This window comes from Polypterus senegalus, chromosome 8 (genome assembly GCF_016835505.1).
Source record: "Polypterus senegalus isolate Bchr_013 chromosome 8, ASM1683550v1, whole genome shotgun sequence".
Lineage (NCBI taxonomy): Eukaryota > Metazoa > Chordata > Cladistia > Polypteriformes > Polypteridae > Polypterus > Polypterus senegalus.
In genome coordinates, this window is record NC_053161.1 from 81,902,119 (window position 1) to 81,929,374 (window position 27,256).

The window sequence follows — 27,256 nt, forward strand, 5'->3', positions numbered from 1 at the left end:
CAGCATTTTTCACTACATGGTTACAGGAAGACACGCTGGGGCAAAATCTGTGGTTCTCATGAGGTGATCACACTGATATATTATGGCATGCTTGTTTCCACTGGTTGGCCTGCAGTTCAAAGGATAGAATGTAACAGTGTCTACACCAACACTTTTCATCATATACTAACTAAGAGAGGCATTATGACTGCATTAACACCTTGAGAACAAGGCTTCCATTATGATATCTACCAGTGGTAACTGATCACTCTCCATAATGGATGGTATCTTGCATGGTATAAGGTAAAAAAAATGGTCTGCATTCCAGTGGTGCTGGGTCAATTTTACCAAAGAGTTCAGCTTTTTCCTTAGAGATGGAAGATGCCACATTCTTGAATAGATTTATCACAAACAATAGCACAATAAAGACAAAATTCTCAGATGGAAAAAGTGGGTACCATTGGATAGCATTGGCTCTGACTGTCAAGTTACATTTGCTGGTAGTTAATTATAGTTGGACAGCAATATAAATAAGAGGTCCTGTCACTCACTATGCAACCTCTTGTGGTAGGCCTGCTTTGGTTTTGCCACATTCTTCGAAAGTCTATAGAGGGTCAAGTATCTATTCTTGAGCAGTAGTGCTCCCAAAAGAGCTTGGGACACCAAGGATGTCAAAACTGTAGTGTAAAATATATGGCTACTTTTATTGCTAATCATATGTCTCTCCTCTTTCCAGAATCTACCACTGCTCCTTTGCTTTGGTTTTGGAATCCTTTTTTACTCATTTTTTATCTGTTGTATGCAACAGTGCATCCATTTTAATGCAAGCAACATGACTAAATCCAACATCACACAAAACTGGATTAACTGCTTACTGATTTTGCCTCATATATTCAAAGCATTTAAGAAACTGTGCATGCAGAGTTTCATTTTCTCCTTGTGCCTGCATCTGTAATTCTCCAGTAACTTGGGTTTTACGTTCAGACAAGTGGGGATGTGCACTGTTGCCAGTGCTAGTCATAAACACCAACAACCTGGTTGGGGTGGTTCGAAATTTTTAAGGTAGTGGGAATTGGACCTACACAATATGTGAATATTTAAAAAAAAAAACTCCTTTTATGTTAGTACCCTTATTATATAGGCTTGTGCTTTGTGCTGAAGAGTGTGAATATTTAAAAAAAAAACGCTCCTTTTATTTTAGTGCCCTTATTATATAGGCTTGTACTTGGTAATAATGGATAGGTGAGTAGATAAAGGCAGACAGATGTGTGTGTGTATGCCAATGCCACGCCAAACATAACAAGTTACTTGAGCTGGATTTTTTTTTACTTTTATAGGAATTGGGCTTACATAATGCTAAAACTTTCTGTGAATGTTAAAAATGAAACAAAAAATAATTACAGATCTTGTTTTTGTTTAAGTGAATTGAGGATTGTTTTGATTTCTTTGTCATTATTATTATATGAGGGTGGCACAGTGGGTAGCGCTGCTGCCTGCTTCCCAGGTCCTCCCTGAGTGGAGTTTGCATGTTCTCCCTGTGTCTGCGTGGGTTTCCTCCGGGTACTCCGGTTTCTTCCCACAGTCCAAAGACATGTAGGTTAGGTACATTGAAGATTCTAAATGGTCCAAAGTGTGTGCTTAGGGTGTAGGTGTGTGTGTGTGTACGTGCCCAGCGGTGGGCTGATGCCCTGCCTGGGGTTTGTTTCCTGTCTTGCGCCCTGTGTTGGCTGGGATTGGCTGCAGCAGAACCCCATGACCCTGTAGTTAGGATATAGCGGGTTGGATAATGGATGGATATTATTATATAAAGATAATGGGAATGGTGCTTATGTGAGGTTGAAACTTTGTGGGAATGAGAAACAAAAACCTGTAATAATTTTTTTTTCTTAAGTGAAGAATTGGTTTCGCAGTGGGTGGTGGTGGTGCTGCTGCATGCCAGTCATTACCTGCATGGAGTTTACATGATTTCCACTTGGCTGCGTGAATTTACTCGTGGGAACTCAAGATTTTTCTCCTACATCTTACAAGGTCATGTCATCAAGGCCGACTGCCAATTTAAAATTGGCTGATTGTATGTTTCAAAAATGACTGGGCCCTGTGAAGTGCAGTGAGCTGACTTTTATAAACAGATAAAAAAAATGCCTGACTGATTTACATACTGATTCTTGTGGAATATTTCTGGGACACAATTTGACTGAAAGCAATGCTCTCAAATTAAAAGAAAAAGCTCAATGAAAGTCACATATGAGGGGAGAATCCAATAGCAATAACACTGGAGTAGGGTGTAGCTATGAACTGTGCCACTAGGTATGATATGCTTACAGTCTTGTGAATCAGTACATACACTTTACCTGGATTATTGAGCATTAGCATTTGTTGTACTGATAGGAGAAAAAAAATCAGTAAACGAGACTAGCTAACTTGATTTAACATTACCTTTGGATGTTAATAACAACTATATTTTCAGGTTTCAGGTTACTTGCCTTTTCTTTTAAATCTACCTAAGAAAAAATATACTTATAAAAACATCAGGCATTTGTGAAACATAATGTTTGTTTAATATGCTTTGTAAATGTCCAAACTAAAAATTGTAATTTGTATTATTCACCAAACAATCCTCTTCAGAAGATGATAAAGAGTCAAAACCCATTCTGGGTTTTACATCCTTTCAGCTTTCAGTTGGGAGGCCAATATATTGGAAAAGACAGTGGGAGATTATGTGCTCCTTCAATATGCTGGATGGCAGCATCCTTCTAGTATGTCTCTCATTTGGACACCTGCAGAGCTGCATGGTAGTTGTAGTTCCAACAGGATCCCCTGTTGGGTTCCTTGGGTGTCTCTGGAATTAATGGATGGCAGACATGGGCTGGTGTCCTGGACGGGCCGGTTCAAGATTCCTTACCTGTTCAGGAGGCAGGCCCACCAATTAGGCCTTGTGAACTCTGTCACAGCCAAGAAATTGACAGGAATGGATATGCTGGCATCCCAGAAGGATCTTTAACTGGCTGGGATGCTAGTACAATGGAAGGACGGGGAAGACAACTTACTGTTGTGTTCCGTGGGTGTAGTAAGGAGACGCTGAAAGTATTAATGGTCCGTACTTTATGGGACTTCTGCCTAATGTAATGGTACTTCCATGAGACACCAGAAGAACTCCTGAGTCCTGGATAAAAGAAGCAGCTCCACACAAGATTGTGTTTGCAACGCCTCCTACTTTACACACCATGTATACAACAGTATACATAGAATTGTTCTGAGTTTTATTAAATTTAAATATCAAATCACAATCAGTTCAAAAAGAAAATAAAAAAAGTCAATAAAACATTCCTAAACATTATATTTAAAATGACAATAAATCCGTATCATTACTCAACATCTCACTTCTAACTGTTTGTTCAGAGAGCCATATAAATACCAACTGTCTGTTATAAGACATTTCCTTGTGTAGTTAAAAAAAATCAAAAGAAGAACTGAAACAAAGGCTGGGCAGGCTGTTTAAGAAGAGAGTTACTTTTTGCTTTTTGAGCTACAGAATGTGTATAAGGATTCTCATCGTTAAAAATGTTATATCTTTTAACTACAAATTGTATATACTGTACATAAACAAGACTTACTGCTTTGAATAGTTTTTGGACCACCATACAAATTTCCTAGTTATACCAAAGTTCAACATTTCCCAATCTTGAGCCACCAATACTGTGTTCAGCAAATTCTTAACATGACAATACGGACATAATAAATAAAATACAAGTAGCATAGCTTACCCTTTCTCCCTTTGCTCCCTCCTCACCCCCAACTGACCTTCATTAGCTGGCCTCCCTAAACAAGACTTAACCCGAATGTCTCAGAGTCTCCATCTTCTTACATACAATGAAACATGGCATGCTCAAAACCATCCCTCACGTCCCACCAACAGTGACTAATGAGTCACAAATAGGAACACATACTAATTATCATAAACACTTTTACTAGAAAAATAAAAAATACAAATAGAAATACAAACCAACAAGAAAAATAGCTGATTTACTAATACTAGACTTCTAAACAAACATTCACATGGCATCACCCTCTTTTCTAAATAGGCACTTTTAAATCTAAGAAAAAGAAGGGAAGAAAGAAAGATATTGTTGCCCACCCCCTTTACTTCCATTCACATCACTCTTTTGCCCACATATTCATTGTCTCTCCTCATCACATGTCCATATCATTTCAACCTACTTTCCTGTACTTTCTTAGGTATCTCTCCCACTTCTGTTGTATCTCCAATTGTCTCATTTCTCATTCTCTCTTTCTTTGCAGCTCCACACATTCATCTAAGAATTCTTAATTCTGCCTCATCTAACTTCTCCTGCGGTCCCTGTATTGCCCATGTCTCAGCCCCATACATCATTGCTAGTCTTACCACTGTTTTAAAAACCTTACCTTTAACCTACACCTTAATTCTTTGATCACACTATATTCCTAATATATTCTAACCAATTGTTCCATCCACACTGCACTCTTTGGGTTACCTCTGCATCTAGTTTTCCATTGTGGGATACCACTGATCCTAGACATTTAAATTTATCTACTCTTTTAATAGCTCTCCCTGTAGGCTAACTTCTGAATCCTGGTCATCTTTAAACCTCACATACTTTGTTTTCTTCCTATATATCTGCAATACTCTTATTTTTCAATGCCTTTCTCCATTCCTCCAACTTCCTCTCCACTTTCTCTTTCCCGGTGCTACACAACACAATGTCATCTGCAAAAAGCATGCAAAATTCAAAAGAAGTAAACAGAAAAAAACAGAGGTGTAACTCTGTTTTGTCCAGCATATTGTCAATGAAAATCATAATCTAATGTTAAATTGGCTGTTTCCTTCAATCAAGTAAGGAAATGAACAAGTGCGGGAGTTGCCTCTACTAAGTAATCATTTTCACATGTTGCCCTTTTCCTGTGAAGCAGCCACAGGGTGCACACACAATGAGTGCACTGTGAGTAATTTACTGTCAAATGAGTCAACAGGCTCACACTTTAAACTTAAGGGACAAAAAAAAAAAAAATTCCCGCTCAAAAGACGGCACGTTTAACTAGATGGAGTCACAATCAAAGCATTTTGAAAACCTGAGACGTAATGTCTGCCAACCAAGAAGTCTGAAGTAAGGGTTATATTTTGAAAGGAAGAAAATACTCCAAAAAGACAAACTGATGAATCCCTATTTAAACTCCCTTTGTTTAGCTTGTCATCAAAGCAGGGGCATCTTACCCAAGCAATAGAAAAAGTAAAGGAAACTTTGAAGAATTTCATCCTTTTCACACATTATTTCTTCAGGTGCAGTATTAAAAGTTTATTAAAAATGGTTTTGAGGTTTTTATCTTCTGTTTCCTCTGTGGCTCATTTTGGCAGCACGCAGCACCAATATGAAACCCAAAGCAGTGTTTCTCTGTGATTCCTTCTGCTTTGATTTCCTTAGTATGCAATCATATGTTTCCTGGCTGATTAACAGTCGCTGGTTTGTATATGCAGCAAAAACTGTTAAAATATATTCTATATTTCTTCAGGTGTTACAATGAAAATAATAAATGTATATATACATAAGGCAAGAAAATTATTTAACTAAAAAATTAAAAAGCAAGATAAATAACGGATATCTTTTTTTAAAGGTTATGTTTCATCTACAGTATATCCATTGTATTTCTCGCTTGACTTTTTCCAGTTTTGGATTGGCTTTGGCTGGAATTGATTTCAGCAGCAACGAGTACAAGGGAGGACCTAATCCTGTATCGAATGCCACATCTATGTTATTATAGAACCTATGTGTGTGTCTGCCTGACATTGACATCAGCTCTGAAAAGATAAGGCTCACTGGAGTGAAACTTCTAAGCATATGGATTACAGTTATGCAATATATTTCTAAATTTAACAAACCACTGGATAGATTAAGATTACACCATTGGAGAACACTCAGTCCTCCCAGTTCATTTGGTTAACTAACAACAAAATTGCCCCAGTTATCTCAGATGTTTTTCAAAAACTATCAAAGATTTTTGGGTGTACCAAATTCTTTTTTGAATGAAGTACTGAAGCATACTGCTGTGTATGCTATGTTAATATTATTTGTTTGATTCTTTTGTAATGGTTTATTTTCAAATAAAGGGAAAAAAACAGTCAAAGATTACTGCATGCACCCCAATAAATATAAAATTCATATCCTGTCCCTATACATCAAACACATCCATTTAAACATGTTTAACACACTTCAACCCAATTAGCACTGTGGAGGAGCTGGAGCCCATCCAGATAAGCATTGGGCACAAGGCAGGAATAATCCCTGGACAAGGCACCAGTCCATCGCAGGGAGAACACACAGAGTAAGTAAATCTTCTGGGAAATAGCACAGATTGACAGGTGTTTACAAAGTGGGCAGAGCAAAGTAAATAAACAGAAGCATGAAGAGAACTATCGTAACATTAACTGGAAAATTTTCTGAACAGTCCTGGATCATCATAACTGAACTTAAAAAACAGTCCATTCACATATGTTCTTTGAAATTACTTCTTCACTTATTGCCACTTATAAAACAAAACAAAAAAAAAAAACTTTGGTTATTTGCTGAAAATTTAATGTAGCTCTCTAGGAGACAAATAATCATAGGTTTTCACTGAGTCAATATGACTTCCAGAAGGTCTGACCCTTTGCTTGGTTTCTAATGACACTGTAACTCATCCCCTCTCAGCATGAAAGGCCAATTTACAAAATCTCAGGTTGTCTCTTACAACATACAGTATGCACAGCAGACCATTGGTCCAGGGCAACAAACATTTCTATATGCAAGTTAATAAGAAGGTAAGCCCAGAAACCTAGGATGCCAGGAAATGTTTTGATCTCAGAGCCAACTCTAAAAAATACTAGCTTAATACTACTGTTGAAATGCTTCTTGTGTGACCTTAAGATTAACTCCAGAAGTCTAAAACACGACTCCAGGAAAATTAGCTGGAATTACTATGGTGTCAGCCTTGACATCCTTCTCAAAAAGGCTCTGAACTTCAGTTAAATTTAAGCATCGTAAGCATCTTTCTTTCATGTTGAGTCTAGGCCAATTTTCTTTTTCATCTGCAGTAGGATTATCACACTTGTCTGTTCAATTGTCTTACCAGATAACAACAGGTTTAGATTTTTGATGCAATAACACTAATTTGAACCAAATGTAATGAACATCTTGCCAGTCAGAGAGCAAAGCTATACCAGCTTCCTGTCCAAAACAGAGTTACAAATGCTACCTCCATTACACTTCACTTCATTATTGTTTATTGGATGCTTGGATCATATTGTATTAAATATTTTTATCTTTTTGCTTTTAATTATATTTGGTGTCTTGAAAGCGAAATGTAAAAATTAAGTATGACTTAAAGGGTGATGGGGAAGCACAGTGACATAACATGGCAGTTATGGGTTTAAATCCCAAACTGAACACTATGTGTAATTTTCACTTTGCCCCTGTAGCTGTGTTCTTTTTTCTTCTTCACATACTCAAGATTTTCCCCTTCACGCCAAGGCCATGCAAGTTAAACTCACTAGCAACTCACAGCTGGTTGTGAATGAGCGTGCCCAGTAATGGGGCCTGTTGCTTGTCAAGGGTTATTGGTGCCCCACCATGTTTGAAAAAAATATTTCAAAGAGTGAATTAAGGAATGATCCACAAAAATGATATTAAGAAATTTCATGACCTTATTCATACCTTCAATTTATAATTCTGTTAATTTGCCAAACCTGATAAAAAAAGTGTTCTTCCAAGCTTTAGATTTTTTTCAAACAGATTTACAATTAACAGCCTAAGTTGCCAAAACTGTGATGTGACCTATGTGAGCTAATTGTAATTTGATACCTAGCTTAGTGATCACTACTACAACCAAAGGTTAGGCTGCCTTAGCAGGTGCAGCCTGCATAGTTAAACAGCCCCTTTACTGTCAGAACACAAGTGCTCTCTGTTGAGTGAATCACACAGCAAAACTCTCCTCCGCATGCGGCACCAAATATTAATGCACCTTTTTCTAACCCCTCCTGTTAACATTTTCAAATAGGGTTGCACTCTTTACCCATTGTACAGTTAAAAACTGCAGCTTTAAAATTAATCAGCTTACAGAAGTCAGGTGACTTACCATAAACCAGTCAAAGTCAGCTGAAATGGCATCACAGGACAGTGAAGAACCAGTTTTTTTCCACCCAATTGTCTTAATAAAATGTTTGATCAGACTGTCTGCTTATCAGTCTGTGATTATGAAGAAAAGGATCCATATCCATATTCAGGCACAGCTTGTAACAGCAGACCTCCAACTGGCTGATTTTTAAGTGTGAGAAAGCCAACAAGCACATTCTGATGTGTTACTCTTTATATCCAGATATTATGATTTAAAATGAGACAAGTTTCATCTCGTGCTGATCAGGTTACTGTTTCAGTTAACACTAACTCTCTAACTTTATAGGTCCCACAGAACATGATGTTCTATTATTCAGACATTCCTTTCCTAACTTTTTTTTTTGTAATCTGATCCTTCCCTGCTAGTAATCTGCTCCTTGCTCTACTGTGGAAGTGAATCACACAAGAGGAATCTAATTCACTCCATTCAATTTCAATTTCAGGGCAGCTGCAGAGCAAACAAATTGCAAATGTAAGTGTGGAGAAAGGAAGCATAGACAGCCGTACACGTGCCAGGCTAACCATCAATTACTATCCACTGACTCACTTGACCACAAGATGAGTCTGAATTCATTTGTCTTCTTTTGATTTTTCTTTTTCTTTTCCCTCACTGGTGGCCAACCCAAAATAACAGCTCTTTGTGGGGCCCTCACTATCCCTTACACAAAATGAGTCAAATCCTGTCTTCAATTGTCGCATGCATGCTATACAAACTTTTACTCTGACTCACCCAACTTGCTTTGTGGTTGTCTTCTCCTCCACAAATTAATCTTCCTGATTTAAACAGAATTACTCAACGGTATTTTTTGTTATATTGATGATGCATGCATAGTGCATTCTCCATTTACGTCTCACATTTATCCAAACAAATGTGTGATATGCAATGGTAAAAGCTATTTTTGACAGTTCTCTTTCAAATTTTAATATAACACTACTAGAATTTACAAAAATTATTTGATAGTACTCACTCATCCTCATCTTTATTCTGCGAGTTCAGAAGGTAATGCCCTAAGGGAGACATAAAATAAACCAGTTTTTAACAACATAACATGAGATATGACTGTTTCTGCAATACATTCCCTACTGAATTCATTAGTTAAAAAAATGGATTAACACTCTTGTTTTCTTCACTATGTTCCCATAACTGAAAACAGTAAAACAATATCAGGTAGGAATGTTGCCCTAATTTATATGTTTAATAAAAAGTAGCCTATATTTATGCTAGTGGTTTTTGTAATACCATAGCCTCTAATTACAGCAAAATAATTACTTTTAAATAATAAAGAAGACTGCATTTACATGACACTATTTATTTATTTACAGTTACCCCTAACGGGAGCTGCTGAAAGAAGAAGACACTTCAGTGTCTGCGATTGGCCTGAAAGCAGCTAAAATGAATATGAATATCTTTCAGTTCATCCCTAAACGTCAAAGCTAAACAGAAACCCACTGCCTTCCTTATCTTTCTTGTAAACTGCTCTGCAAAGGAAAATCACCGAATGTAAAATGGAGAAAAGGGTTGACTTTTTTGTGAGTTCTTCATCGGCTTACATCCAAATGTATATTCTCTTCTGTATTACTCTTTAATCCATCTGCTAAAAGTTTAAATGCAAATACCTTTGATTCCTTTTGGACATCACAAATACACAGAAGAGATGATCAATGTGAATATCTAAATTCTCATACGGGTGCTCATTTCCCTGTTCTTTTTAGTTTCTTTTTTTACAGCCTGGCCGGACATAATCGGCTTACTTAAAACAAACACCAATCACTGGAAGATACTGTACAGTGGTGCACTGTTACAAAAGACTCTGATTTCTTCTTCTTTGGTACTGATAAGCCAAAGTGATTTAGTGATGTGAAACGCCCAGAACTAACTAGGTAAACAGCCTATTCACCTTTGATCCTGTATGTCATGCCAAGTTTTTCACTTGCCTAACCTCTAACCACAATGAACACAGGGAAGTATGGAAATGCAAAGAAACTAACGACTCTAGCCTCAACACCATTTTCTACTTATAATGGTTTTTAATGCCCGGATACTATGCTCACACACAGTTGGAACTTTTCTTCTACCATTTTATTTTGAACAAGCTGAGCTTATTTCCTGTGCTCATTTCACATGATATGGTGGTGTTTAACTTGAACGGGACATCACAGGAAAACCTCACAATCTATTAATGTAATAGTTTAGAAGATTCCACTGCAATACTGCATACGACTTGGTCATCTTGCAGAGCTCAGTTTTATCCTCAATGTCCTCAGAGAGCGACACACATGAAAAATTTGCAAGTCTTTAGAAAGATGCCTCTTCAAGAATAATTCAGCTCCATACACAAAATGTGAGAAGCCGTAGAAGCATCTAGAACTCCATCAGTTAAAAATGTAATAACATCACAGCACTGCTTTAACAGTGTATTTTTCACTTTATCTCATGTAGTGGAATGCCTAACTGGCACTTTCTGGTGCTTGCCTTCTGTCTTTTGATTGGTACTGGCAGAGAAAGCACAGTGATAAGAAGGACCTTTGTCCGGCACCATCCGCTTCCAACCCCATTAATAAACAGTAAAACAGCTTTACAAAGTCATGGTGGGAGGTCTTGCCAGCCATGAGGATATTTAATGTCAGGTCACTGAACTAGGCTACACTGTAGAGAACTTTCCGAACTCACCTAGAGTGCACCATAAAGAATAACTTGCCAAAAGCAAAAGGCAGATTTTAAATTCCCTAATTAGATGAATTCCCATAACTGAGGCTTCTCAAGAGAGCCTGTACTGTACTCTGCTCCTCAGCACTCAGGTTTGAATAATGTACATTTTATTTATAACTGAAATGAATCATTTTGGTTTTTTTTTTTTGTAAAGTATTGTGGAACTTGAACCATATGTTTACTGGCTTAACTGATGGCATATTTGATAAAACAACTTAATTGCCTTTATGACAGACAGGAAACCAAACCAAGCAACCAAACTAAACATTTTATTTTGTACCTATTTTTTCTGAATCAGGTCACATGGAGTTTTACATATTTAAAGTTTCTAGGTAGTCTGGCGGTGCTTTGCTAATCACAGCAGCCTTTCGACTACAGGACAGCTGTGCTCAAATCCCATCCTGCTCTCTGTGTTAGTGTGTCTCCTTCCTTCCCATCCTGCTCTCTGTGTTAGTGTGTCTCCTTCCTTTGCCTGCAAAGGTTTTCTCCAGGTGCCCTTTCATCCACTCATAACCAAAGGATGTGCATTTAGGTCAACTAGTAACTTCAGCTTTTCTCAGTGTAAGTGAGTTTGCTTTGTCATAAAATGGGGTAGCATTCAGGACTCCATTCTTGACTTGATTTCCAAATAGACAGAGTAGGGCTCATAATTTCCCAGACCCCAAAACAGGATTAAGCATGTTCAGAAAATGGATGGATGAATGTATATAAGCTATTGTAGAACAAGAATTCCAGTCAATTAAGTAAGAAAATTACCTGGAGTAAAACCTGGACACAGGGAATATGTGCAAACTCCACACTGGCAATGAGTAGGATAGTGCTGGTTTAGGACTAAAATTTTTACTTTGGTATTAATACCAGCTTTCGGATGTCAGAAATAGTACTGAAGCAAATAATGAATATGTCTCACAGTAGCTTCCCTGCTCTGCCACACAACTGTAACCTGCTTGGCTGCTCCCTGCAAACCAATCCAGAGTTGTGGATGGGGGCTGGGGGTCCTGTAAAAAATGTATGTTTATATACTGTATCTGTTTGAAGAGTGGTGAGGGGGTTCCTGTAGTGAATCAGGCTAGAAATAAAACATATTTCTTCGAAGCATGGAGGTTAGGGGGCTGTAACCACACTACTAAACGACTGAGCATAAGGTGCTTGAAAACTACTATATAGTTCCAGTACTGAAATGAATGAAATACTGGAACCACCCTGTTTTAAATATTGGATTTCTTGGTATTTTTTCAGCTACAGTATACCACACAACCTTAGTCTAGGCCAGGATTCATGATTAGGACTCTGCAGCATGATAAATATTTACACCAAAATATGAAAGGTTAAAAGATATGTTCATGCTGAAAAGGAAATTATATAGAAGGCACATGCTTTGATTGTATAGCTTTATCAGGTGTGCCTTATACACATATTAGGACATACCTAAAGATGCAAACTCCTTGATATTCACAATATACATTGTAAATTAATTTTGGTAAGGACTTAAACAGTATGATAGGAGAGACAATAAATTGCTACACAAACAAAACAGAAAACAACTTTTATTTTAATTCAGTGCCTTTTTATGCATATCAGTATGATTAAATGGTATAGTGGTCCAACTGTCCAAATTTGCTTATGTACAACAAGCCAATAGTAGCTCTAATGAATGAGGCACAAAATCTGGGCACTGTTGAAAATGTAACCATAGCCCTGATGCACAATGACTCGATCACTTGGGAGTTAAACTAGACTGGTGGCAGGAACCATTGACCCACTTGGCATGCATCCTGTGATCCGTAAATGACATGACCAACATGCAGATTAAAAAAAAGACTATTAATTTGCAAAACAGAGACAAAGCAATTTGCATAAATACCCTTAAAGACTCTTTTCACCAAAATTATAAAGACCTATAGCTTAATATATAATTTCATATATCATGTTTTACTCATCTATGTCTACATGCACCTATGTCACCTATATCTAGTCCACCTGGCAGCTCCCTCAGGTGGTACCCCATGGACTCCAGCAGAGCTACCCATTGGGACTACAACTCTCATTTTGCTCTGGGGCAGTCTCCTTCTATCCTTTCATTATAGTGGCTTCTCATCTAGTTAGAGAAACATCTATGATCCCAGCCTAGCTACTCATCCAACCATATAAACCATCCATTATGTAGGCTTTTTGTCCAGGTAAGGGTGCATTCATGTCCTCTGTTTAACCTGACATGAATTTTGTGGCCATAAAAATTCATTCCCATACGAAAATCAAAATTTCAAGGTTATGTCCAGCTTAATCATCACCTATACCATTAATACAGCGTATTGAGAAGTGCTGCTTTTCGACTGGTTGTAAAGGATTGTGCAGTACAGGAATCCATTTTTTGAATGGGTTTTTTGTCCCATTTCATTTGTGTTGTTTGTACAGTTTTTCTTCATGTGTGTTAAGCTTTGTTATGCTAAATATTTTATTTATACTATTTAAATATATATATATATATCTTTCCAACAAATAAAACTAATCACAAGCGTGGTTACTAGCTGTGCTCATTTGTCACCATGCTGTTTTGTTGGTGCTCATTTGTTGGTGTCTTTTTGTTGCCAAAGCAATCCACTGGTTGTGAAAGGCACACTTATATGTTTTAAAAGTCTGTGGGGTCACTGCCTCACATTTTGTTTATTCAGTTAACACCACTTTTTTTTTTAATGACCACTTTATTATAATATCGAGAGAGTGTTTAGTTGCGTTATCAAGAAGGTATGCACACTTCCTAGGAATTGTGTTCTTTGGAAATTGCAGATTTTTTAAAACTTTAAAAATGAAGATATTAAAAATCAGAAAGTTAAGCACTTGAAAAAGGAGTTCAGCAGTATTTGCCAGGTCATTATATCATTATCTAACGTGATTAGTGCTCAAAAGGGTTGTGGGGGTGCTTAACAGGTTTAACAGGCAGCAAAGCAGGAACAAACTCTGGACAGGTATTTGCCAGGTGCTTTACTAATTTGTTTCATTTTATTACCATCTGCCATTGCTTGCCTTCACCCTTTCTTTTGGTGTAGCATCACCATAGTGGCTTATGGCATCAGGGCTGTTGTAAGGTATACATAAGAAGTTTGTGAGCATGTGTGCCCAAGTGTTCTGCTCTGCTCCATGGGGGATGCTGCAGGGGTTAATTTTGAAAATGGAGTCAATGTGTGGTTGGTGAGTTGTCAGCTTTTCTCTTGAAAATGCTAGATGTCAACTAAACAAGTCTTTAAAAGGTTACTGTTTTCCTGTTTATTCCTCCCTTTTGTTTTGCATCATGGTAATTTTGTACATGGTATTTTGGCTATAATCTAAGCTGCAACTTAGTGTAATGGAAAGGTATACAACCTTGATGGTCACTTTGTAGGCACTTGACAGCTTTTTCCTGATGACTCTGGACTGGCTTGATAGTTGGGCTTGACAGGTTAACACCATATATTTTTGGCTGTCCTGGGTTACTTTGGGCTTTAAATCCTTAAGTTGTGAGTTCAAATTCTACTACTTACACTGTGTTACCATGAGCAAGTCACTTCACCTGCCTGGAAAAGCAAAAGACATGTACCAAATGCTGTCGCCCAAATAATCCTCTTTAATAAAACCCCTGTGTGCGTCCAAGTGTCCGAGTGTGTGTGTCTTCTGGTGAAGTGCGCATGCGCGGGCCGCGCCACACACTGTACCGTGCCCGCCCATGCGCTCGGCACGTGGACGCACATACACTGGAAGCTGGTCACACAGTGAACGGCCGCGCATGATAAGATATAAAGGACACCATTGCTGGGGAGAGTGCTGATTGGGTAGTCGCGGCAGCGCACATAAAATCCGTTGTTGGGGAGACGCCACACAAAATAATCAGTTGCACGCCCCCACAGATTAAAATACTTGCTGGGAACTGCACAGTACTTGCTGGGGAGACGCCACAGGCACGATTATAAGCAGCACGCCACAAATTACATCAGTTGCTGGGGACACTCTGCTGATTGCCCACTGTTGTGACAGAAAATTAAAGTCATATTACGGACATCAAAGCCAGTATTACTGTCAGAGAAAATTACAGGCATTTTATGGAAATACAAACCAGTATTATTGTGAGAGAAAATTAAAGACATATTAAAGGATGCATATTACAGCCACATATAATCAAGTATTACTGTCGGAGAAAATATTACGGACGTATCTACTAACAACATGCCACCCAAAAAAAGGACACGTCAAGTAGGACAAAAGACACAGACAATCAAATCCTATATAAGCAACATCTCCTGGAAGAACAGTCAGCTCAACAAGTAAACATCAAGAAAAGAAACGCTGAAAGACAAAGAAAAATACGAGCAAATAGATCGATTGAAGAAAAAGAAAATGAGCGTCAGAAAAACACTAAAAGAGAAAGACTCAGAAGAGCAAACCTTAGAAAAGGTTGGCATTTACTTGCCAGAACCAGAATTCAGCCATGGTCAGTTTTATGTTGCATTATCAAGAGTTAGAAGTTTTCCAGATGTTGTTGTCAAGGTTGTAGAGATTCCTGAACAAGGCAAACTGTTGCCAAACTCAGACAGAATATTTACAAGAAATGTTGTCTATAATGAAATTGTACAGAAAAATTTCATGAGGTAAAAAAATTTAAAATTTTACCTAAATATCTTCTTCAGATATTGTGTCTTAGAGATTGTTACAAAGTTTTACACTAAGGCAATATTAATTATACTTACTGTATTGTCATGTACGTTTCTATTTTATTTTTATTATTATTTTACTTTAGGCTTCTTGAAAAAATATTTTTGACAAAAAAAATTAAGACAAGAAACAGAATGAGGTCAAGGTCCTTGCCATTTAATATAGACTGTTCCTACTAATGTTTATGCACTACTGTTCTAGCGCCCGTTATTGTAACGGGCTTAATGTCTAGTTAAATAATAATATCTATTATAAAAGGAAATCTGAGACGAGACTTTCTCAGAGATAATTTCAACTTCCATGAGAGATAATTTCAGGTATCGCGAGACAAGATTTTTGTCCAAGAGCTTTTGACAAGAACAACCCTCCTCTCAAACATTTACAACCACGCTCACGGTCCAATCACTTCTCATTCGTGTGAATGCTATTGTCAGACACAGTTCCTGCACTATCAGCTCCAAGCAGGGTTGGAAATAAAAGACAAAGAGTAGAAGACAAAGTAGAATGTTGTAAAGAAGTTTAAAAACGTTGGCGCAATACACATGCAGAGCAGGTTAGAGACCATGAAAGTACTAAAATCGAAACTCTCAAAAAACTGATAGTAAAGACTGCATTAGCGCTAACGGAAATTATTACTTTTTAAAATAACGGAACAGCGAAAAGAGATGGAATATATGGACATAGGTGAAATGACAGAAGTATGTAGATTTTGTTCGGCTTTAAACTTTTAGTCGGAGACTTGTATATCGTTTAATTCGTGTTGCCATCAGGGAAAAAGTAGTGTTTCTTCCCAATGAAGAAACTGCGAGAATTAAAAGATTTGCTGTTTGGTGAAAGTGAAATCCACATATGTGAGCGGCAGAGACGCGAAGTGGCTGGCATATAGCACAGGCTGGGGGTTGGCGAGCGAAGCGAGCAGGGGGTGAAACCCCCTGGTAATAGTAAAAGCAAGTGAAGGAAGCCCATAGAAGAGCACTATGTTATAGAGGGGTATCTGGCTTTACGGGCAGCATGGTGGTGCTGGGCAGTAAGGAGTCCTTCCTGCATGAAGTTTGCATGTTCACCTTGTGTCTGCGTGGGTTTCCTCCGGGTGCTCTGGTTTCCTCCCACAGTCCAAAGACATGCAGGTTAGGTTCATTGGTGATCCTAAATTGTCCCTAGTATGTGCTTGGTGTGTGGGTGTGTGTGCCCTGTGGTGGGCTGGCACCCTGCCTGGGATTTGTTCCTGCCTTGCACCCTGTGTTGTCTAGGATTGGCTCCAGCAGACCCCATGACCCTGTGTTGGGATATAGCGGGCTGGAAAATGACTTACTGACTGATCTAGCTTTACTTTTCTGGCATTTCTTCTAGAACACAATAAGCTAGAAAGTCGTGCCTTTTATCTGGCAAAGCTTCAGAAGGCATGATTACTATTTTATAAATGTAGAAACTCTTTATTTTGAAAATCGACCAGTTACAGTAGTTATGACCACATTTCAGAGAAAAAATTCATACTTAACTATTTAGAAATGAGGGAAGGTTTCCCCTTTTTATAAACACTGCAAATATCAGAATGAAAACTAAATTCGGCCCAAAATACACTTTTATATTCCAGCTGTTTAGCCTTATGATTTTTAATGTATTTATGCATATAAGACATATTGGTATTTGCTCATCATGCTGGTTACTGCTTTATCTATAATTCTTCACTTCTGCACATAACCTACCCACACCTCCTTTACCTATGGTATTTAAAATTCTTCCAACTTAAAATTATGCCAAATGGTACAAACACTGCAATCAAATTAGAAATTTCACATAAGTTATCCTTTGTTACAAGCCAAAAAAAATACTGAAATAACAATGTTCTTCACTTTTGTAAACTAGAATGTTTTCCTCTGTGCCATCATTTACTGAGCTCCACAGCTCATAAGCTGTGTACCGCTATTCATTTACAATAATTGATACAGAAACTGGTCTGCCCCAGTACATAAAATATTCAGAACAACACCCAGAATTGACGTGTAATGACAAAGCAAAAGTTCCCACATTAATATCTATAAAAAGCCTTAATTAAAAGAGAAACATCAATTCACAATTTTTCTACTTTAAACATATCCTACACTAAGCCTCCATATACTGTAAATCTTTTGTGAAATGAAATACAAGTCAGCTGTTTTTTTTTTAATTAATGCATTTTAGACACTATATATGCAAATCATGGTTTTAAATCATTTAACAACACAAACGAAATGCATTAATTCCTTCGATGGGTTTCAGTCAAACACAATCTAAAACCACTAAAAAGTAAATATTAAATAATCATAATTCTAAGTACTCAAAATGAGACAATTAAAAATTGTAAGGCTTCCATGCCAGAGTTATATCCAAGCCACATATTCTTTTTGTTTATACCACAAACTAAGTGTTGCAATAATTTTTTCTTTTATCACCATTATTGCAAAGGTTTTAACACCAAAATGTCATATTGCCTTATCAGGTTTATAGTATTTAATGGAAAACAAACCACTTGTGACAAAAGTCTTAAAACAGTGATCTCCAATCTTCTCTTATAAAGTCACAATCCAGATGAGTCTGACGCACTTTCAATCATTCTAGTTTATTTTAAGCAATGGAATTATATTCAATAACTAAAACTAATTAGAAAATACTAACTAATATGTGAAAATGAAAATTAATTTGAAAATCCAAACTAAAACATGAAAGATTCTCTGTTGGAGAATTGACAAAGTTGGAAATAGAAATGACTGAATTTACTTGTTGTCAAGTGTGACTTGTTTGTATGGAATGTTAACTTGCTTTTAATAAACTAGGCCCCCGCTTCGCTCGGCAAACCTCATATTTGGTTAATTGGATATACAATTTTAAAACCTGTTTTTTTTTCTTTGGAAATGTTTCAGTTTCATTATTTGCACTTTTACAAGCTTCATTAAAAACAATATTTGGAATTACCTTTTCTTCAGGATCGCATTAAATTTTGATTTCATTTCTGTAGATACATCGTGACAACACAACATATAACTGCCCGTAAGTGAATATTGTTTCTTTTTCTCTAATAAATAATCCGACTTTTTCTAATGTTTGTCCCTGTGATTTGTTAATTGTCATAGCAAAAGCTTTTCTCATGGGAAACTATAAACATTTTAATACGAATAGCATATCAAGATCTCCACTTGTGTTCAATGTTATTCGCAAAATATATACTACATTACCTTTCTTTTCGCATGTTTAAATGTGCATCGCTTCTCCGTGATCATAAATATACACCTGCCCGAAATGTGTTTTCTTTGAAATTAAACTTGTCATTGCTTTAACTGTTGCGGGACCACAGATTCTCATAGTGTATGGTCCATAATTTCATTTTTTTAGCGCTAATGCGCTCTTTATCTTGTTTTGATACTTTTGAATTTTTCTGCTTTTATATTCTGTAACTTGCTCTATATGTACATCGCGCCTGCGTTTTTTTGTGTCTTTTGAATTCCACTGTTTTCATTGTCTCTAACCTGCTCTGCATGTGTTTGGCCCCCTCGTTTTTGAACCTCTTTATGACACTTTACTTTGTTTTCTACTCTTTGCCTTTTATTTCTGACCTCGCTTTGCACTGCTATTTTTTCAATTACACCTAGTCCTGATGATTAATTTCCTTTTGTTTGCGCTAATGCGATCTTTACTATCTTTTTTTTTGATATTGTAGCGACCTCCGCATCCAGCTCGAAAAGAGAAGAAGTAAGAAAAACAGGCTGACATAATAAAGTGTCACAAAAGTTTTACTTGAACAATAGCTGACTTTGTAACCCCAAACACAACTTTCTAGCACCCTCTCCAACCCCTCCTCCCCCAGGTCTCGCACCCCCTTACCGCATCAATCAATATCCCACTATCAGTCTTCCGTGCTGTACTCCACCCTCCCTCAATAGGACCTAACAGTCACTTAAAACAAAAAAGGCTTCAACCTGGCTGGGACGCTACAATACTTTCAAATTTTACTGCTTTCATATTCTTTACCTTTCTCTGCATGTGTATCATGCCATCGTTTGTTTGAGCTTTTCGATTTCCACTGCTTTCATAATCTCTTATCTGCCTTTTTTTCTCTCCAACGCTTTTGGGTCTCTTTTCTCACCACTACTCTTTCTTTTTTGCTTAGTCATTGACGTTTCATCTAGAACGTATTGTCCTTATATGCTTTATATGTGCTGAGAGCACAGGATCTATGTGTGCTACATGCCTTTACACAACTGAGTATTTTGCTGGCCATGCTCTTATTTGATATCAGTTGTAAGTAAGGCGTGTCTTGAAAGAATTTCATGTTCCACGTCCATGTGAGACGGTTCTGGGACGATCTCTTGGCACCAAGTCTCATGTTTACGGTCCCCGCCAGACACTCCATGGCCAGTCTCTTTCGTCTCGTGGGTCTTTTAAGTGTCTTCCGAGAACTTCCGAGAAGGTCACGTCTCATCGCCCTGCTTTTCCTTTCCAAGATTTATTTTTATAATATAGACAGATTCAATAAAAATGGAAAAAAAATATTGGATGAGTGGAAATAATTTCTTAGGATCAAAGGTATAGATACCTGTTGTACACAACAGTGTGATATTCGAACATTACAAAAAGATTCTCTACTTTGCACAAATGCATGTAAAGCAATGTCAACGTGAATTATGCTTCAACCAACAATGAATGTATTCTCAATTCAATCTTAGCAAAAACCAAAACAAGTACACTTCCATAGTGAATGACAATATGCTACATTGATATTGGCACTACAAAAGTGTCTGTAGGGGTGTGCGTCTGTGTGTTCACTCTGTTATGGACTGCCGTCCTGTCCAGGTATTGTTCCTGCCGTGCATCCAATGATTGCTGGGATAGGCTCTAACTTGCCCGTAACACTGCTTTGGATAAGCAAATTAGGAAAACGGATAGATGTGTGGATTTATGACTGGCATGTTAAATGGGAACACCCTTTTAGAAAAGTCTGTTTGCCAATAATATCCTTTATGGCAGTGTGTAAAGTGGTGTTTGTACAAAACACGAAGTAAAGATGAGGAACAAAGGGCAGCTGTAATCAAAGGATCATACTCCTTGGTTATGATGAGCATAAATAACTTTTAAATTACAAGGCTAAATAAATAAACAGCTCTAATTTAAATAAATGGGTTTGTGCATTGAGAAAAGCTGGACACATACCGCTCATCAGACTTAGCAGTGTAGAAAGGACATACTCAAGCCCTTTGTTAGAATTTTTCCAAAATAAGAGTCACCAAAAATGGTGCAGCAAAGACAAGCAATGGTAATGACAATGATGTGTGTGTAATACAACATAATAAGTTCATCCGTGTAGGCTTTTTTCCTTTAAGATTAAAGTTTAATTGACCTTAAAAGACAAGTCAGTGTAAATGAAAAACAAAGCCTGAATTATACATCTACATCCTGTGTAGAAGAATTTGTGCTTTCTGAGGTAAGCTGTGTCTTCCAAAATACCAAAATAAAACTAATTAACACACATGCCAGGGCCTCCACAGTTAAACAGTTTGAACCCCAAGGAGAATTTACCTGGGATAGAAAAATGACATCCGAGATGCATGTGACCACTGACCTTCATGTGAAAGTAACAGTGCCATATCCCTCCTGCTAAATACAGATGGTGGTAGCTTCTCTACCTTGGTATATATGAAAGTTCTACTGATTACACACTGGCCTCATGTCCTATAGAGAATCGTATCATATATTGTAGACCTCATGTTCTATAGAGAATCACATCATATATTGAAGACTATGTAATATTACACTGCAAGACTAAAAACACAATCCTTATTTTTCTTTTTTGTCTGTCCCAAGATTATATCTGGATGTAATTTTTATCAGATTCCTGCATTTATGTAGGCAACACAACAGGAACAAACAACACCTTAGGCCAACTAAATCATGTAAAGTAATAACAAGGAAATGAGACAGATACATTTTCCTGCCATTAAGTGTTTTTAATCATTGATACTACAAATTAAATGGTTAAGATTACAGCCTGCCTCTGCTCCTTTAAGGTTTTTAAACTGTGCTTAGACTGCACTTAAGGCTTCTCCTCGTGCCCCCAGTAGAATTAAACACGTCCATCAGTTCATTATTAATTACTGTCTAATTGCTACAATTATAATCACAAAGGCTATGCAGAAGATAGTGGGTGGCGGGGTGTAAAAGTCACCTTCACAAACCGATTATGAGCATTCTCAAACAAACCAGACCATTCTGAATACTGGAACTAGACCACAGATCTGATTTAAGAACAACATTCAATTTTCATGAATTTCTTGGTGCAGATGACACCAGCCATGTTCAAACTGCCAAGCACAGTGGCAATTTGCTTCGGCTTCTTTCAGTGGTACTATAAGTTATCAGGCTCTGTAATTTATAACTTATTACTAGTACAAAAAATGAAGTCACCACTGCAGATCAGTTCACATGGAAGAAAATAATCAATTTCCTGAGCTGTACTTTTTTATTTTTTAAAACTTAAACTGGATGTACAGCCAAAAACGTTAAGGCCCAAAAGGAGATGCATGTTGCTCTGTAAGTACTGTAAAAGTTAAATGATTGCCCTTTATAAACCAGTTCATCTACATTACTACAAAAGAACAAAACCTACTAAGCCATATACATTTCACTCACTTATTTGCTGGCAGTAACAATAGCCCTGCTGTTCTTATTAGCTACTGGAGGTTCATTTTCAGATTCTGGCACCAGATGTTCACATTCACTGCAGTTACTGGCTCACCTAAGTGCCAATCACCACATAGTTTAACTATGCAACACCAGTTGGTGTGAAATGCTTCCACTCTTGGTAGCTGCGTTTTTGTCTATCAGCTCATAGGCAAATGTGAACTTTGATGATGGCTCAAGGGCATTACAACCAACTGCAGATTACTCATCAAGCAGATAACAGTGTTGAAAATTCATGCCAGGAGTTTTTTTTTTTTTTACCTTAGTGCTTTAGCTTTCCTGCCCTCTTGTAAATGAAGTACAACTTACGGGTAAAGATGCAATGGAAATTTCCTGCATGACATTCCCTTGGTGTTAACCACTTCACTTGCATCCAGCTTAAAACGTGTATTTGCTACCTGTCCTTCACAATGCAACAAACATTTCAAGCAAATGTGTAACAAAACTAAAAATTAGTTGAAAGAAGTGTGCAGCCTAATTTTCCAAGGTCGCTCCCCACAATCTAATGGAAAATGGGTGTCGTTGGGTTCCGTGTTCTAGTGTGTGTTTCATACATTTCCCGTTTGAGACACCACAACTTTTGAAAGTTGCATAGAGCTTTGAGGAGAGAATAATGAGAATATGTATAGTATCATGTGACCAAGAACACACAGCAGGTAGTATGGCGTAGTGGCTAATCCACTGAACTTAAAACTACCAGTCTGCTGTTTCTGTCTCGGTGTGTTACTTAGAGGAAGTCACTTAATCTAACCATTGCTTCAACTTAAAAAAAATCAAAACAAAACATAATATACCCAGCTATAATTTATCCTAATTTTGTAAAGTCACCTTTAATAATGCACTCAATTGCAATAGCTTTCATTCATTACAGAATAAAATAGCATTACTGCTTGCAGAGGCTACAAAATTAGCCACGTCAAGGCTGCAAGTCGCTTGCTTGTTACATAATGCAGCATGCCACTTCTTTCTAGGTGCAGTATGAGTAACAATGTTCATTTTGTTGTGCTACAAAAATACATCAACAAGAGTCTTACAGCTTCTTCTAAATCCTAGTGTGGGTTTGCCACGCATCGATTGCCTCAGCCACGAACATAGCCAGCAAGCCAGCCAGCCAGGGGAGGTGCATTTTCATGAGATTCAAAGCATTTTTCTTTGGCAGTTGAGATAAAAAAGACAAATCAAAATCAATGATGGAAAAAGCATGATTAATAGGTGCTAATGGTCTACATGTTGGCTTTATTTGCTTTTGTTTTCCCAAATTACTACTGATTAATTTACTTGACACCCTAAATTGGCACTGGGTGTGGTGCCCCCAACCTAATTTGGGTCCTTCATTGTGTGTGTTACTGGATTAAGCAGCTTCAAAAATGAATGGATGTATACAGCGGTACACTGAATAACACTGACAGAGTCAGTGCAGACTTACAGATCATGGGCATCACTGTAATTTAAGGGAGGTGAGATCAAGATTAACCATTTAAGTGACTTTGATCATAAGATAGTAATGGGCACCAGATACACGAGTATTGGTGTTTATCTATTTAGAATGGGAAACCCAGTGGAAAAATAAAATTCAACCAGTGGAGTCAATGAAAACTATCATTACTTTTTCAAAGTAGAGTACATAAAGGAACTTCAAGAAGCACATTAGAAACTACAGACGGATGAACTGGGCACCAAATAACCACTGTTACTAGATACAAGAAATCCCAGTCCCTGCTGATTCTTGGTGATGAGGTAAACAGAATGTTGGGGGTGATGCAAAAATCCACACATTCTTGATCAATGGAGTTTATAACAGGCAGTGTTATAGTTTTGGTATACTGTCATAGCGAAAATAATCTTTATTACAGCAGTCTACAAATTCAATTTTATTAATTATATTTTTTGTACGCTAATACTTCATACCAATACCAATACTTAATTTAGGAATGTGACAGAATGGCTCCAGGAATATGAAAGTGACATTGTGTTAATCCAGTGATCTTACTATAACCAGTTTTTAGGGACAAGATGGACTGAACTATTTAGAGTAGAACTGTTTCTCTAACACATGTTCAATGGGATGGCTATGGAATTAACATGAGTGAGCATGTGCTGGACTTTCAACATCTTGTTTAGTCTACTCCTCAACAGATTCATACAATTCTGATGGCAATCAGGACCAACTTGTTATTAAGTGTACTTAATAATGCAGACACTTAATATACAGTAAATATTAAAAGGAAGTAGTTTTACACTGAAAAGCACATCATGTTAATTTTAGTTTGTTTGTTTAAAAAATTGTTAATGAATGCACTGCACTGGGGAAAAATTGGTTCTGCAGAATGGACATCCTCTAAATTTAAATATAAGGTTTAGAAAGGTACTAGTCAGGGAAGTTACTTCTAGGTATATGGTAACTGTACAATGTTGTCACATGATCTATCTATGTGACAAGAAAAAACAGAGTAGATAAGAATTACCCTGCAGTTTAGAGAAGATGGGCCTAATGGGAGAGTGATAAGGGCTCACAAGGAATATTAACTTCTTGATAACTGTAAATTTCTATTTGAGATCACTGTCATAACTTCTAAGAAGGATGTGGTGAACATTCATAGGCACAATCATTTATTTCTGGTGAAAGGGCTGCCTGGAAAGAAGAGAGGGCTGTGGTTTTTGATTTTGCTAAAAGTGATATCACTTGGAGAGTTTTGTTCAAAAGCTTGACCGTTAATTAATTGGCAAAACACCATTACCACAAATGCCTATGCCTGTGCTAAAGTACACCCAAAGCATTAGTTGTGACGACGGTGGGTGACTTTGCTTTTTTCAATAACTGCTCCTCACCATCCAAGATGGAATATAAAATAGACTATGGTGCTATTAAGAATGCACAGAAAATTGCTGTGGTACTCTCGACTGCTCCCCTTGCGTACCCCACCTTAATTGATGATGTAACTGTAATCACGCACTCAAATCATGCCTGTACTCTGCTGCAAAGGTGTGGAGATAATTGAAGGTTAGGGTTAATGGCTTTACATTTCAGGCTGGAAATTAAGAGGGAGTCAACAATGGTGAGATTATAACCAATGATTTTAGAAGCTCTCTAAGCTAACGTCTACCTGTCCTCAGTATAGAGACTGCATTACCAAAATCTGATGGAGCACTACAGTAATTAAGCTGTAAAAAACTGTCATTGCTTCTCAAGACACCCCAACACCTCGAACTGTTTTAAAAAGAAATTAAGATAGGCTCGGGAGGATTTGATTGTATTTATGCTCATATGTTTTAGTTTTATTTTTAACTGAAAGATATTACACTTTGTTCTTGGTAGTGATTTTAGCAGCATGGACACTTCAGGCAGTTGGACTATAATTCCAAACTGTCATATTTAGACAATGTGGTATTGAATATAGTTCAGTGAAGACCCAATCAATGATCACCATCAACAACACTGTTCAAATAGCAGTTTTTGAATTTCTCTTGTGTTATAATCCATTTACAAGCTTTCAAATTTACTGTAATAGAAAGGGCCAATGGTACTGGCCTAAAGAAAATCAGGCTCAATTGTTACCCAAAATATTTACAAATATTTATTTTTATTTCAATAAAAACATTCTTCCTTTCAAGTTCCGCCATGAAAAATAAAAAGTCTGCCCATGCTGCAACTTATTACATTTAACATGTAACACTTCATACATAGTACAATGAATTGCACAATCTCTCTGTGTTAAACCCTGCTATCAATAGTCTCCTACTACAGAATAAAAGCTTATTATACACTCTATTAACCTTTGTGTAAAGTGTAAAATAAATATACTTGGAATTTAAATGTGTACTTCAAGAAACATTCTATCTAAAAACTAAAAATGCTTAATCATAAAAAACATGGGAGTTATTAATACTTTAATGCAGGATTTTATATTGACATACTTACAATCACACCAACATTCAATCAATCAAGCAGGACCAATTTAGAGATCAACTTGACATGGCTTCCAGATGTGGGAGGAGGTCCAGGTACTCAAAAAACTTATATACACATAAGGATGAGGATCAGGCCCCAACTCAAACCCAGGGAACAGAAGACTGTTACTAATATACTGTACATCTTAAAGTACACAAGACGTAATAATCTTTTGTCTTCTGTTACTAGAAGTATCTGCAGTGTTCCTTTCCATCAGTAAGAAAAAATGTCCTGAAGAGGATATCTATTCAGTGAACTGGATGAGGCACTCAAAAGCTTAACTTTTCTTAGCTAAAGCTATTTCAATTTCAACTTAACTTCAATGCTTAAAAAATATGTTACAAGAACTTTAGCAATCAGTGCATACTGTTAATTAGAATAAAGATTATGTGTCCAAACTATAGTAAACTGGTATTTTTCTTAAACATCCCAAGATGATCTCTAAATATATGTAGATAATGCTATAGAAAATTAACTTTATACTATATGTATAACATACTGTCCCTTCACCTTTTGTCTCAATAGTATTATCTGAAATGCAAATAAATTACAGTACCTGTAACACTTTTTCTTCTTTGGTGCTGTTTACACACTACAGACAGTACTGAGACCACTTATGTTATATGGGTTAGAGACAGTGGCATTGACCAGAAAGCAGGAAAAAGACCTGGAGGTGACAGAGTTAAAAATGTTAAGATTTGCACTGGGTGTGACGAGGATGTACAGGATTAGAAATGAGTACATTAGAGGATCAGCTCAAGTTGGGTGGTTGGGAGACAAAGTCGGAGAGGCGAGATTGCATTGGCTTGGACATGTGCAGATGAGAGATGCTGGGTATATTGGGAAAAGGATGTTAAGGATAGAGCTGCCAAGAAAGAGGAAAAGAGGAAGGCCTAAGAGAATGTTTATGGATGTGGTGAGAGAGGACATGCAAGTGGTGGGTGTAAAAGAGCAAGATGTGGTGTGACTATATGGAAAAAGACGAATTGCTGTGGCAACCCCTAACAGGAGCAGCCGAAAGGAGAAGAAGATTTCTCACAGCTT

The 27,256-nt window shown here is 37.2% G+C and overlaps 1 long non-coding RNA gene across 1 annotated transcript in view; it reads right to left on the reverse strand.

Annotated features, from left to right (window-relative positions):
* Positions 1-7,985: 7,985 nt before the first annotated feature.
* LOC120534090 overlaps positions 7,986-27,256 on the reverse strand; it is a 234,278-nt gene continuing 215,007 nt past the window's right edge. Inside the window, exon 4 of the long non-coding RNA XR_005634681.1 lies at positions 7,986-9,167. This is a non-coding gene — a long non-coding RNA (uncharacterized LOC120534090). The remainder of the gene's footprint in view (positions 9,168-27,256) is intronic.